This window comes from Oenanthe melanoleuca, chromosome 1, assembly GCF_029582105.1.
Source record: "Oenanthe melanoleuca isolate GR-GAL-2019-014 chromosome 1, OMel1.0, whole genome shotgun sequence".
Taxonomy (NCBI): domain Eukaryota; kingdom Metazoa; phylum Chordata; class Aves; order Passeriformes; family Muscicapidae; genus Oenanthe; species Oenanthe melanoleuca.
Window position 1 is genome coordinate 79,762,571 of NC_079333.1, and position 12,573 is coordinate 79,775,143.

A 12,573-nucleotide genomic window follows, 5' to 3' on the forward strand; every position below is an offset into this window, starting at 1 on the left:
GTACAGGGCACAGAAAAAGTCGCTTTGAGTAAAAGCAAAGGGCCAGTCCGGGACGCAGCTCCGCCGCCCGCGGCAGCTCCGGGATTACTCCCGGCTCCCCGGGAGGAGGAGCCGGAGCCGGAGCCTGCCGGGGGCGGGAAGGGGCGGCAGGTTTGGGATGAGGCGGAGGGAGGAGGAGGAGCTGGAGCGGCAGGAAGGGTGTTTCCCTGCGCAACTCCCGGCTGAAGTGACTCACACAGGAAACTCCCTGCCAGGCGCGGCCCAGGAGCGGAGCCGCCGGGCCGACGCGACCCTCGGCGGCCGGGCTGAGCGGACAGACAGACAGACAGACGGACGGGCTCCTCCCGCCGCCGGCAGCGCCGCTCCCTAGAGCCGGCGGAGAGCGGGTGAGCTGCGTTCCCGGGCGCCTTCGCCCCCTCCCCCGAGTTCGGGCTCTCGGTCTGCGGGGCCGGGCGCCCCGCCGCGCCCCTCTCGCTGCTAGCCGTGAGCCCAATACTCTCACTCGGGGTGTGTTCATCCCCGGTGTCTGCGCTCCCGGAGCTGGAGCTGCCGCGGGGGTCCCGCTGCCCGGGCGGTGCCGGGCCCGGCGGGAAGGGCCGTGCGGAGCCGCGGCCGGGCGCTGTGGGCAGCGGGCAGGCGGCCGTGCCCTCGGGCGGGGTGGGCGCCTCTGCGGCGGTTAACGAAAAGCCATTGCTGCCTTTTATGTCTGGGTGTGAGGTTTAGCTTGTTCTCTCATGCGTGGCCTGTGTGTTTGCAGCACCGAGTGGTCAGAGTTCTGCCTCCCAGGTTGTCTTGGAATGGGCTAGATGGGGAAAAAAATAAGAGTAAAATGCCCTATGCAGATTCATCTCCCTCTTCAGAGGAAGGAGGTAATCTGTAGTGTCTGTCTAAGGACGTGGAATAACTTCCTCATGAGGAACTTAAGATTTATCCACTAACAATAACTATGCTGTAATGATAGCAGCACTATAAGCTTGAAAATCCCCAGATGGATGGTCCGCCACCCCATCCCTCCTCTCTAATGAGCAAAGGTGAAGGCAAAGACGTGCACTTCATCTTTCTGAGTAGTTCAGCAACATCTCTGCTGGTTTTTTGCCTTTCAGTAGGCTCTCGTTGGCTTGATTTTTATTCCTGCGCTGTTTGATGGCAGGTTGGAGCCGCATTTAGACGCGTAAATGGTTGTTTGTGCCAGGAAGGCTGTTGGGAGGAAGTTGTCTTTGTGGGATGTAGCCAGTCTGCCTCAAGTGCTGGCTGGAGAGCGTGTATTGGTGGAGGAGGAAAGCTAGCTGGAGGAATTTCTTCTTAATTAGAAGGTCGTACCAGCCTTTTCTGTAAACTGTGGGAAATGGAAAGCTTAGGCTAATGAGCGACTCCAGTCCTTATTGCATTCCAGTTACTTATTTGACATAACTTTGTTATAATAAGCTTATTGAACGTGTGCATATGCAGTATTGTTGGGTACTGTTTTCTAGTAGCGTAATGCAATTTGGCAATCTCTGAATTATGTTTTTATTAATTGTACTTAAACTGTTTTATGTTCAGAGAATGTCTGAGCTGTATGATAGAAAAAGCATTGCTACTCCTTAATTAAGTTCTGATTCTCGAATTAAGTCCCACTTTTACTTTTAAAAAACTTTTTTAAACTTTTGTAAACACAGAGTTTCTCCTGTTGTAGTGGAAAAGCTTTCTTTACACTAGTGTTAAAGCTTCTCTTTAAGCTTTCCCAGGCAACTGGTCTGTGAAGTCTGGCTGGTGTAGGCAGCCAGTTGTCTCTGTAGCTGCCAGGAGGGAGGAGGAGGAATTTGGAAGAAGTCTGTACAGCATTGAGAAGGCTTAACCCCAGTATCATCAAAGCTTGCTTGGCTTAGATTTTTTTTTTTTTTCTTTTAAAGTAAGGATTGTGTACTTGATGGAATGTCTCTAATGTACTTTGGTTTTCAGATTGTCTCTGCTAGTTTATGTATTCTGAGAATAAACATCTTGGTGTCTTAGAAAAACACCCAAATATTCCCACCTCCCAACATCCCTGCTTGAAGATGGGGAAAGACTTTGTTTTGTTTACATGTCTTGGGTTTGTCAGTTTCTTTTGAGGGTCCTGATTTGGAGAATGGAGTGATGTTTGAAATATGCTCAGCTCTGCTAATTTAAAATCTCTCCCATCATAGATATCACAGCATTCAAACTTGAATGGAGCAAAATTATCTTATTTATATTATTTTATAAGAAAGGTAATTTTCCACAAGCAATTTAGACTTTTCAGTTTTTAACTTCTGAATGTGTGGCTTATAAAAAAAACCTCATAGTCCTTTCGTGATGTACCTCTAATATTCAAAGTATTCCTTAACAAAATTCTTGTTCCTTCAGTTTACCTTAGGTAGAAATTGTCCTCAGGGCTTAAACCACCAGATTCTCTTGGTGCATTATGCTGACTTTGTCATATGATTAAGTAATTACCAGAAATCTGTTCCAGCTATGTGTTCCATGCTAGATGTTTGTCTGATATACTCCATAAGTTTTGGTTAGTGCTTTGTTTATGCATTCTGGGAGAGAATTGTCTTGGAAGGTGGCTTGTTCCCAAGGCCAACTGATTTTTATTTTTAAATTTGTTTCTTGAAGATTTCCAAGATATGCAGGTTGATGTGGAAAATTCAGAGTGGTTGGAATTGAATTGCAAGGTTGGAACAAAAAGAACAAAAAATCCCCACAAAGCTCTTTTTTGTGGAAACAGTTGTATTCATCCTCTGGCCTGAAAACTGCTAGAACTGCTTGCAATGCTATACAAGAGAAAATTAGTATAATTTCCATGCTTATTTATGTGCATATCAAGTGAGTTTCATTTTACAGTTTTTGCCCTAAGTTCTCTGGGCAAGTTCTTCAAGTGGTTCCATTGCTGTTCCAGCAAGTAAAGTAGACTTGAATGCTGGGCAGCAAGCTTTACCCTGCTGAGTTGGAAGTCAGCTGTGCGATTGACTTCGCTCCTCTCGAAACAGTGACTGTGTGAGCTTCTGAATTTACACTGTTTATACTTTTTAAAATAACTGCAGCCACTGTGGCAAGCCCAAACTTAATAAGCAATTATACTTGAACCAAGTTAAGTGCTTGTTTACCTAGGGATGCTGTGAGAGCTTGGCACATCCCATACATGGGCGGCCATGGAGTGGTTCGAGGTGGATCCATCCATGCGCGTGGGATTGTGATTCATTTAAACACTCCCGAGCTTCCCTGTGAACATATTCTCAGGGAAAAAGGCGAAGAGGGGAGAGTAAATGTAACAGAACTGTAAAATTTTGATCAGTGGAACATAAACCTTGTTACAAGTGGCCCCTGGCCAAGTTTTACTCTTGAAGGTCATCTTGCTACTTTTTGGCTACATTGTTATTTGTATATACAACAAGTAAAAGCCACCTCTCCTTGTCCTGGTTTTTATGCAGAACTGAAACAGTAAAATGAAAGAAGGACATTCATTGTGAAATATGACAGTATACCTAAAAAAACTCACAGACAGCTTGGTAATGGTGCTTAACATTTTAAGCTATGTACATCAGTTCAGGATTCTTTACTGCACGTCTGCCCTTAGAAGCTGACATTAGTAGGGCTCGGGGGCATACTTTGCTGTGTAATACTGATAACAGAGTGTGTATTGATTTGCTTTGTTAAAACGTAATTCCATTAATCCACATCACTGCCTTTCTGGTGGTAAAATTAATGTATGATGCATTGATGAGACTGCTACAAGAAGACAGAGGTTGCAAAATAGCAGTTAATCTTTCTATCTCTTGGCACCAAAAATGTTTTATGATATTTTGGGTAGCTCCTTATCTCTTGTAAAAGCACTGGCAAAAATCCTGAAGCTTGTTTTCTTCATACGACTTAAAAGATTTTTCTCTGTGTCAGTATGTAATGTAGAGTTGAGGTAAAGTTTGGTATGACACAAATAACCATCAGGCATTTGCCATCTCAGAAGAAACCCCTTTCCCTCAGGCTGACCATCAGCAGACAGCAAGTGAATTTATAGCTGTGTAGCCTTTCTGCAGAAAGACCTTTGTGGGAGAGGTGATTTAAGGTTGTGGGCAGCCGAGTTGAGCACAGATCTGGCTCGGGGTGTTGTAGAGGGAGCCCATCTCTTCAAGCTTTCCCAGAGCTGGAGGTCATATTGGTCCCTGCTTTTGAGGAGCAACACTTATGTCCTGCTGCTGTATCCCTTCTCCACATTTTCTGTAGCTGTTTCATTCTGCCAGACTCAGCTCCTGCTGGAACAGATCCCAGCAAGGCACCAGTCTGATGGTGAGCTCAGGGAGGACTCTCAGGGTGGAAATCCCTTCATTGCTAAATTAGCTGGCTGCTGGGCATCCTGTGTGGGTCTTAGCCAGCTGTGGTCTGCTGTAGGCTTGCAGCCCTCTTAGTCATGCTGTGAGGTCCCTGCTATACTCTTTTCAGTGACTACAGAGAAGTAAAGGTGAAACATGATAGTTCTTCAGCTGGGTGGTTGTTCTGTGATTCTCTGTGTGTGTGTTGCCAGGACAGGTGCTCTGGCCCAGGCAGAGCTTAAAGTGAGTGTCCTCCACAAGAATGGGTGTTCTACCTGTTAACTTTACTTGAACAAGAAAAGCTTTAGTAGTCGGGTAGTAGGTGTGGAACTGGCACTTCTGTTCTTGCTTTCATCAGAGGTAAATGCCAGGGCAGCAGGCTGTGGTGCCTTCCTTTTCCCAGTTTGTGAGTGCTCCCAGCTTACAAAGTGCTTATTTGTGGGGTGAAATTCTATGATTTCTCTTTGCTTGAGCCAAATACTGAGAGATTTTGTCAATTTAACATCTGCCTTTCAGCAAGCCTTTCTCAGGCTGGTTTTTGCAGGTCTACGTTCCAGCAGTCAGGAGGTAGTACAGTGCCAAATAAACTTTTTAAATCCAATAATTACTCATTTGGTGGGAAAAAATGCCATCCCCCCTCTTTTTCCTCCACTGAAAGACATCTTAAGAATTCAGACAGTGTATGGACTCATTTGCAGGGAGATGACACTCTCTGCAAATGATTAGCAGGGTTAAGTCTCAGTAATGTTCTTATGAATTACTTTGTTCTAAATTAAAAGAAAAAAATTAAATGGTGCTTTTGGTTTTAGAAACGAATAGATTTAAAACCCATACTGTGGTTTTATGTTAGGACATGAGTCTCAAAAGTTGACATGCTAAGTAGTGATTTCAGATGTGCAAATGACACAAGGTTCTTTTAGAGATGCTTGCTTTATACACTACACCTATACTAGAGATGTGTTTCTAGGGTTTAGACAAAAATATGTTCTGTACTTCACTTTAAAATACTTGAATTCCGTAGGGACATGGACACTTTATTGACAGGAAATAAAAATGCTGTTGACCTGAAGCTATTTATAGCCTTCTTTTGGTATAATTCCAATTATTTTAAGTGGGTTCAGTGATGTAAAATCAATAAGGAGAGTACACTGAGTTATAGGTTCTGAGTGTGAAGTTCAGGCAAACTGTCATGACACGTGGCTCAAGATAGATGTGAATGCTGGTCAGGTGATATCTGAAGTAAAGCTTTGGATGAATTTTCACTGATACCACATATTTTCTTGTAAGAAATACTACAGGTAATGAGCTCTTTCTGAGGAAAAAGAGACCTTAAGAAGCTAAAATTTATTAATTTTTGTTTTCTCTTCTAGTTGTCCTGTACTATTTCCTCAGTTTTTTTGTTTTTTAAGAGAACTATTAAACCATGATTTACTTCTTGTGTGATTCACTCTCTCCTCACAGAAATGCACACAATGGTAGATTTTTTTTAACAGCTTCTGAAGCCTTTTGGTTTGGGGTTTGTTTAGTTTTCTTTTTAAATACCATAATTTTGCAAAATTGTATGTAATTCTTGTACTGGTTTAGATAATAAATAAAAAACTACTTTTAAGCATTGATAGTATAAATTTGCTTAAAATATCTTCCAACTTACTTTTCAGATGAAGCTGTGCAATTTTTTTTAAGTGAAAGTGGAGAGTGCTGTATTGTTGACTTACCAAAAATACCTACAGGTATAGAAAAGGAGTGTGAATGACAGCAGGCAGCCTCTTTTTTCAGAGTAATTTTTACTGAAGCCTTTGTTTGATTTTTAAACACAAACTAAGTCAACAGTGAAGCCAGAGCTTCAGCTGCAGGCTTGCATTGAAAAAAAAAAAACAAAAAAAACCTGGATATAATTAATGCCTGTTGTCATTGAGGGACATATGCTGTAAGATGGAGCTGGATGCAAAATGCAGAGATACTGTGGAAGGGAGACCTGGGGGGCTGCCCCTGCCTGGAGAGCTGCCCCCAGCAGTGGTGGGATGGATGTCTTCCACTGACAGGGGTGTTGCCAGGCAGACTCCCCTGAGAAACTGTAAGACTGACCCTGGGGCAACCATCTGTGTAACTGGGCTTAGGAACAGCGTGCTGTCCCCCCTGAGAAAAAAAAATGTTGTTTTTCTTTATTTCTCTCCAGTCTTGTGAAATAAAAATACAGAACTCACATGCTTTATCAGGAACTGTAGTAGGACAAGAAGTAACGGGTTCAAACAGAAAGAGATGAAATTTTGAGGCTCATCTCTTTTACTTGCAGCATGACCCCATGCACTGGGGTGCTCAGTTCTCCATGCCCAGCACCTTTCAGCCCATGTGCACAGGTGTGCCCTTTTTGATTAAAATACCAGCACTCTTTGCACCAGGCACCAAGGGCAGCCAATGAAACTTGTGCTGAGCAGGTATCAGCAATCTGTGATGGAGGACTTCATTCTGAGCCATGCCAGGCTAATTCCATGTGAACTTGCTATCCTTTCTGGGGTGGTTTTTGCTTTTGCTGCTCTCTTTCTCATTCTTTGCGCTATGTTCACAGTGGGAGTGTTATTTTGCAAAGAAGTGAGAGGGCTTTTCACAGCTGTAGTTGTAGTTTTCACGTGCTGTGTTGTGCTTCATTGCTTAGGTTCTGTGGTAAACTTCAGTCTCGTTCAAAGCTGTGCAGCTTTGCTTCCTACCACCCGTGCAGCAGCAGGATCAGGGACAAGTACAGAAGAAATGCTTGTTGAGAACAGCTGCAGGAGAGAGCAGCATCAGCAGAATGCAAAAATGGCAGCAAACTGAGACGATTAAAAAGTCATGTGGAGGAGTGAACTGGGTGAGAGGAAAAGAATGCAAAAAAGAGAAGGGAAGGGAAGGTGAAATGGTGCGATTCAAAGGTGTAATACCAGAGAATATGAATAGGGTAAGGCAAGTAAATATAGCAAGACAGATCTCAGCAGACCTAACCTAGAATGCAACAATGCTTAAATCTCTAACTTCATTGCAGTCTGAAGAGAGGCCAAATATTGTAGAAGTGGATTCATTCTGTACATCAGTTTGTTCACTCAGAACTAACTCAGTTCTGTGAGAATTAACTTGTAAATCAGCACAAACCCTCTCAGCCATCTAGGCCCATCAACAGATTTTTTTTATTTTACATTTGTGACATATCTTGTGCTTCACACTTAGTTTCACAGATAAAGCAAACCAAACAAAACACTTCTGTAAATTCTTGTGGCACAAGTGCCATTGCAGAGGGAGGTTGCATGCTGCAGGATAAACTTCAGAGACAGGCCCTCCCTCCTTGTTCAGCTAAGTGGGATACTTCTGGATGAAATTTTAGAGGCTTAGGCTTCTCCCGTGTCATCACAATGGATTCTCAAATAAAATAAGTGGAATGAGCTGAATTAATTTTTCATCTTTGAAGTGTGTGCGTCCTCTGCTTGAGCTTCCTACAGAGGGATAGCATTTCATCCTGTATTTTAACATCAGAAAGTTGTACCTCTCTTCCAAAGTTTCAAGATATGGAATGATGCTGCAGATGCATAGTACTGGCCAGGCTGCCCTTCAGAATACCTGGTTGTTACTTGCTGCATCATCATCATCCCCTGCAGATGCTGCTGCTGTAGCATTAGTATGTGCTCATACATGTGCTGCTGCTGGCTGCTAGTGCTGCAGGAAAAGATAAATTCACTCTTGTGGTGCCTTGCTAGCAAAAATATAGTGACTCCAGCCTGGTGCTATGAGACAGGAGTGCTGAGGTTGCAGTATGTTCTCTAGCTGTGGGAGAGTTTTCTGACTGATGTGGTAAAAAGGAGTAGTTAGTAGACATACACGTGGTGGCAGGCATCAGGAAAGGCAATTCTGGACTACTGTGATTCACCAGTCTTGATCTAGGTTTCATCCAAAGAGCCTGAGACTCCCCCATTCCTAACCTGCTGTGATGATAGAGTGTCAGACCTTCCTTTTATTGGAAAGTGCTTGATTTAGTCCAGGGTATTGAAAGGGAAATTACTTGACAAGCATAACCAATTGTCCTCTGAGTCCTGGTGGTGGTCAGTGTGTCAGCAAGTCATTTCAGCTCCATGACAGCATCCTTAGCTCTGCTGTCCTTGTGATCTTGATTATCCTGTGGGAGGAACAGTACTGACTCACTGAATTGTGGCTTTTACATTGCATTAATGGTGCTGCTGTTGCCCAGAACTCAGTTTTCCAGGTGATAAGGTTGGTGTATCACTGAACACTTGAACCTTGCTTGCAGGGTCATAGCACAGGCATTGCTTATGTAAAGAGATGGAAGGGATGGGGATTGCTTTTTGGGATGTTTCTCTGCAGGCTGGACAGAAGCAGTGCAGATTGTGTGAAAAATTTGCATGTGATTAAACACAGAGTGTTTTCATTTAGGAAGCTGAGATTCTCTTAAAAAAAAAAATCCACGCTGTTAGCCTGATGTCCTTCCCCCAGTCTGTGCCTGCTTTTGGAAGCCTGCAGTTATTGTGAGCCACATCATCCTGTAGGAGTCTAATATTAAGTTAATGGTCTCTATTATATGGCCATTCTTCTGGAACTCACTGTGATGTTTGGATGGGATAATACACTGCTGGAATTTTTTTCTCTATTTGACGTATTGGGCCTTTTTTAAAATTCCGTTTGCAGATGTATTTTTGAAAGCTTAACAGTATGTCAAATCTCTTGCACAAAGGACTGTCAGCTGCTGTTTGCTTTCTTCTGTCTTTTCCTTTAATCAGGCAGGCCAGTAAATGATGTGAAAAGCATTTTCCTTTGCTCCTTCGGCTTATGCAAATCCGTTGCTTAGGAACGGAAAGGAGCTCCGGTCCCAAAAGGAACATCTTAGGCTGATCCACTTGGCAAAAAGGCAGATTGTGCTGTCCAGAGCACAGGAAAAGAGAATTCAAACAGAGGAGATCCATCCATTGCTGTTCTCTGAAGTGCTTTAGCTATCAGAGTGTTAAAATGTTTTCTGCTCAGTCTGAATTGATAGGTAAGCAGTTGAAGGGCTGAGTCTGAAATTTAATTAAAATAGAACTAAAAGGGAGTTTTTGAGAGAGTTCTTGGAGGTTTAAAATAAAAATGAATATTTTCATAATTGCTGTGCTGTTCTTGGGAGAGAAAATCCATTCCTTTTGTTCTCTTTCTGTTACAAGGGCCCTTTGTGATTGGAATCTCATGGTTTAAATTGAGTAGAAACATTACACAGCATAATGAATCAAATTTTTGTAATAGAATTGATTTTCTGCAGTCCAGTAGCATAGAAAAATGGCACAATGGGACAGAAGAAACCTGAAAATGTTGTGATGCTCTAGGGATAAAACTTTTGCTGCTCTGCCAACCAATTCTGTTCATGTGGGAATGTTGACATTAGTTGTCATGGAGTTTACTGAGGTTGGTCCTGAAGACCTCAGTTCAGCAGGCCAGTCAATCATCTTTTTGAATATACTTTCATTTGAATTTCTTTCCTTCAGTGGAATATCTTTGCTTCTCTTGTGGTTTTTTTTGGTTTTTTTTTTGTTTTGTTTTTTTTTTTTTTTTTTTTTTTTTTTTTTTGGTTTTTTTTTTTTTTTTTTTTTTTTTTGTAAATAGTAGCTTCTCTTCTCCCTCTTTAACTGCAGCCCATAAATTTTTCCTGATTTTCATCACAGAATTCTGTCCTTTTAAGTAGGGTAATCTTTGATTTATTTATTTATGCAAAATCTAAATTCTTTATTAATATTTATGTTAATATATAATCATTTATTTTAGGCAAAACCACTCATGTTGATACATATTTCAATTACTGGATTGCACAGCAATTTTAATTTTCAGTATCCATGATACTATAATTTAAGATTCAAAGATTCTGCTTTTGCAGACTTGGGAAAGAAGAGAGGCAGTGTCAAAGGAAGTTGCTGTTTAAAGTGCAGACATGCTTCCTCTTTGTCTTATTTTGAGCCTGGGAACATGTACAAGCACTTGGAGATGAAATGCATCTATTTAAAAACAAAATGTGTCCAATGGACTACAAAAAGGCATAAGGCATCCCCTCCCTACATAATTTTTCAGTCAAATGAAACACTATTTTCATCTGCAAAGTCAGAAAACATTCAAAAATTTCTACAGTCCAGCAATTTTTTATTATTGAAACTCCACCTTCATTAACTCATGCTTTGGCATGATCCCTCTCCATATTTTTAATATGAAATAATTATTTTCCACTTAAAATTCCAGTGTTGGAGAACTTTTTAGGGTTATGTAGAGAATGCTCTTACCAAAACCAATTCCCTGGATGTCCCAAAGCACCTCTGCTTCTTTGGGCTGCATTCTCCAGCTAATGTTTGTATGTGTTTTATTGCTGTTGGACTTAGGGTGGTTTCTAGGGCTTACACTGTTCTGGGTGCAGCTGGAGGTGGGCTGTGCTGAGCACATCTGCTTCTCCCACTCTGATCTCTGAATATTCTGTGGTAACTTCTCCTGCCATAGGGAGAGACACTGTGCTTACATGGGTCAGGCTTTGCTGATCCCAGCTCAGAGCATAGTGTGAGGCCCCTGGCTGCCAGCTGCAGCCCAGAATTGCTGATCCAACCCTTTGTGACCAGGGGCCCCAAACTCTCCTCTCCAGGGCTGGGAACTTGCCGTGCAGTTTGATTACCATAGGTGTGTTTTTCTGGGGCTGTTTCAGGCTGTTTGAAGTGTAACTATCTGCATTTTGAATGATGCAAGCTACATTTAAAGTCAGTTTTCTGAGTTGAGTTACATGAAGTTAAAAGACGTGGAGAATTTGTTTTGTTTTGGGTTTTTTTTCCCTTTCAGATATGTATTTAAGATCCTGTTATAGTGTGTAGCATGGTATCAAGAATGTTGGGGTAAGATCAATGCTGAGATTCCTCTGACTCTTCTCACCCTGAGATTCAGCAGTGACTCAAATCTTTGCACATTCAGCTATTCCCACGTGCCTGGCCAGGTGCTATCAGAGGTGCTGGGATGGATGTGTCTTTTGGGGCAAGGAGGGAGAGGGTCTGTACAGAAGAGTAGCAGAAGAGCTGCTCCAAAGAGTACAGGACTCCAGGAGAGGTTTGCTCTGCTGTTACTGCCATGGGGATGTTGGTTCAGGAGCAGATGGAACATGCCCCAGTTTACAACACCCTTTTTCAGAGTCAGTCCGAAAAGTGGGATGAATGGGGAAATTCAAGGGAATTTATTTAATTCCACACGTTTTAATCTACCCTTACTAGCTTGCTGCAGCACTTTATGCCAGGGCAGGTAAAGGCCCAGCTGGACAAAGATGCAGTCTTTGCTCTCAGACTGTTGGGGATGTCCTGGTAGTTCATCTGAAGTTTAGCTGAAAAAAGTGTGTTCCTTTGCATCACTGTCTCTTTTATGCTTTTATTTCTGTTGGTGGTTCATGATAGAAGGAAATCCTCATTCCTGAACAGCCAAGCTAAATGACAGGAACCTTGTCAGGACTGTGTGGTGAGCCTGGTTGCTGTCTATCCATGTGTGATACTGGTATTGGGGGCAGGTATCATCCACAGCATTGACTGCTCACTCAGATCTTTCCCCTGCTGTGATATCAGCAAAACCCAGATTTCATTTTCCATGGAAGTTTAATTTTCAGGGCACAAGATGAGCATGTGATAGCAATAGACTCAGTTGTGTCCACAGTCTGATCTTTCCAGTATGCAGCAATATACCAGAAGATGTACTGTAAGGAGCTGACAGCAAAAAACACCTGGAAATCAGTTTCCAGATTGTTACCTGCTGCAATCCACTGTGCGTCAAGAGCAAAGCCCGCTGTCTTACTGCTCTGATGGTTGTGTGAGGATAAATCCTTAGAGATTTCCAAGTGAGGGTGCCTAGACATCCTCAGATATTACCTTTGAGTGAATGATGCAAAGGACAAAAGTGCCTGTCAGCTGTGGGGTTTAGATTTTAATTATTTTTGTTTATTTCAGGGAAATTTAACATTGTTATTTCAACTTCCATAATGTAAAGCAAGAATTGTCATAAAGTAAATGCCTCTGCTTGCTCTGTCTAAATCTTCTGAAGAAAAGTTGGCTTTCACTGTAGCTTGATATTCTCTACCTTTATTTTTATAACTGAAGGACTGAATTATTCTGTTCATCAGTTTTCTGTGGGAATGTTTGTTTGACAGTCTTAGTACAGGTGATAATGGCAGTGTGCAAGTAATTTAAATGGCATATGTATTTGTATTCTCCAAGGACTTTCCATTATTTCTCTGTGTATATTCAAGATACCTTTT

The 12,573-nt window shown here is 42.3% G+C and overlaps 1 protein-coding gene across 2 annotated transcripts in view; it reads left to right on the top strand.

Annotated features, from left to right (window-relative positions):
• Positions 1 to 208: 208 nt before the first annotated feature.
• The window catches only part of CYFIP1 (cytoplasmic FMR1 interacting protein 1), a 72,131-nt gene continuing 59,766 nt past the window's right edge, over positions 209 to 12,573 (top strand). For both annotated transcript variants that reach the window (XM_056501722.1, XM_056501713.1), the window contains exon 1: positions 209 to 386. The gene's annotated coding sequence lies outside the window, so the exon portion shown is untranslated. The remainder of the gene's footprint in view (positions 387 to 12,573) is intronic.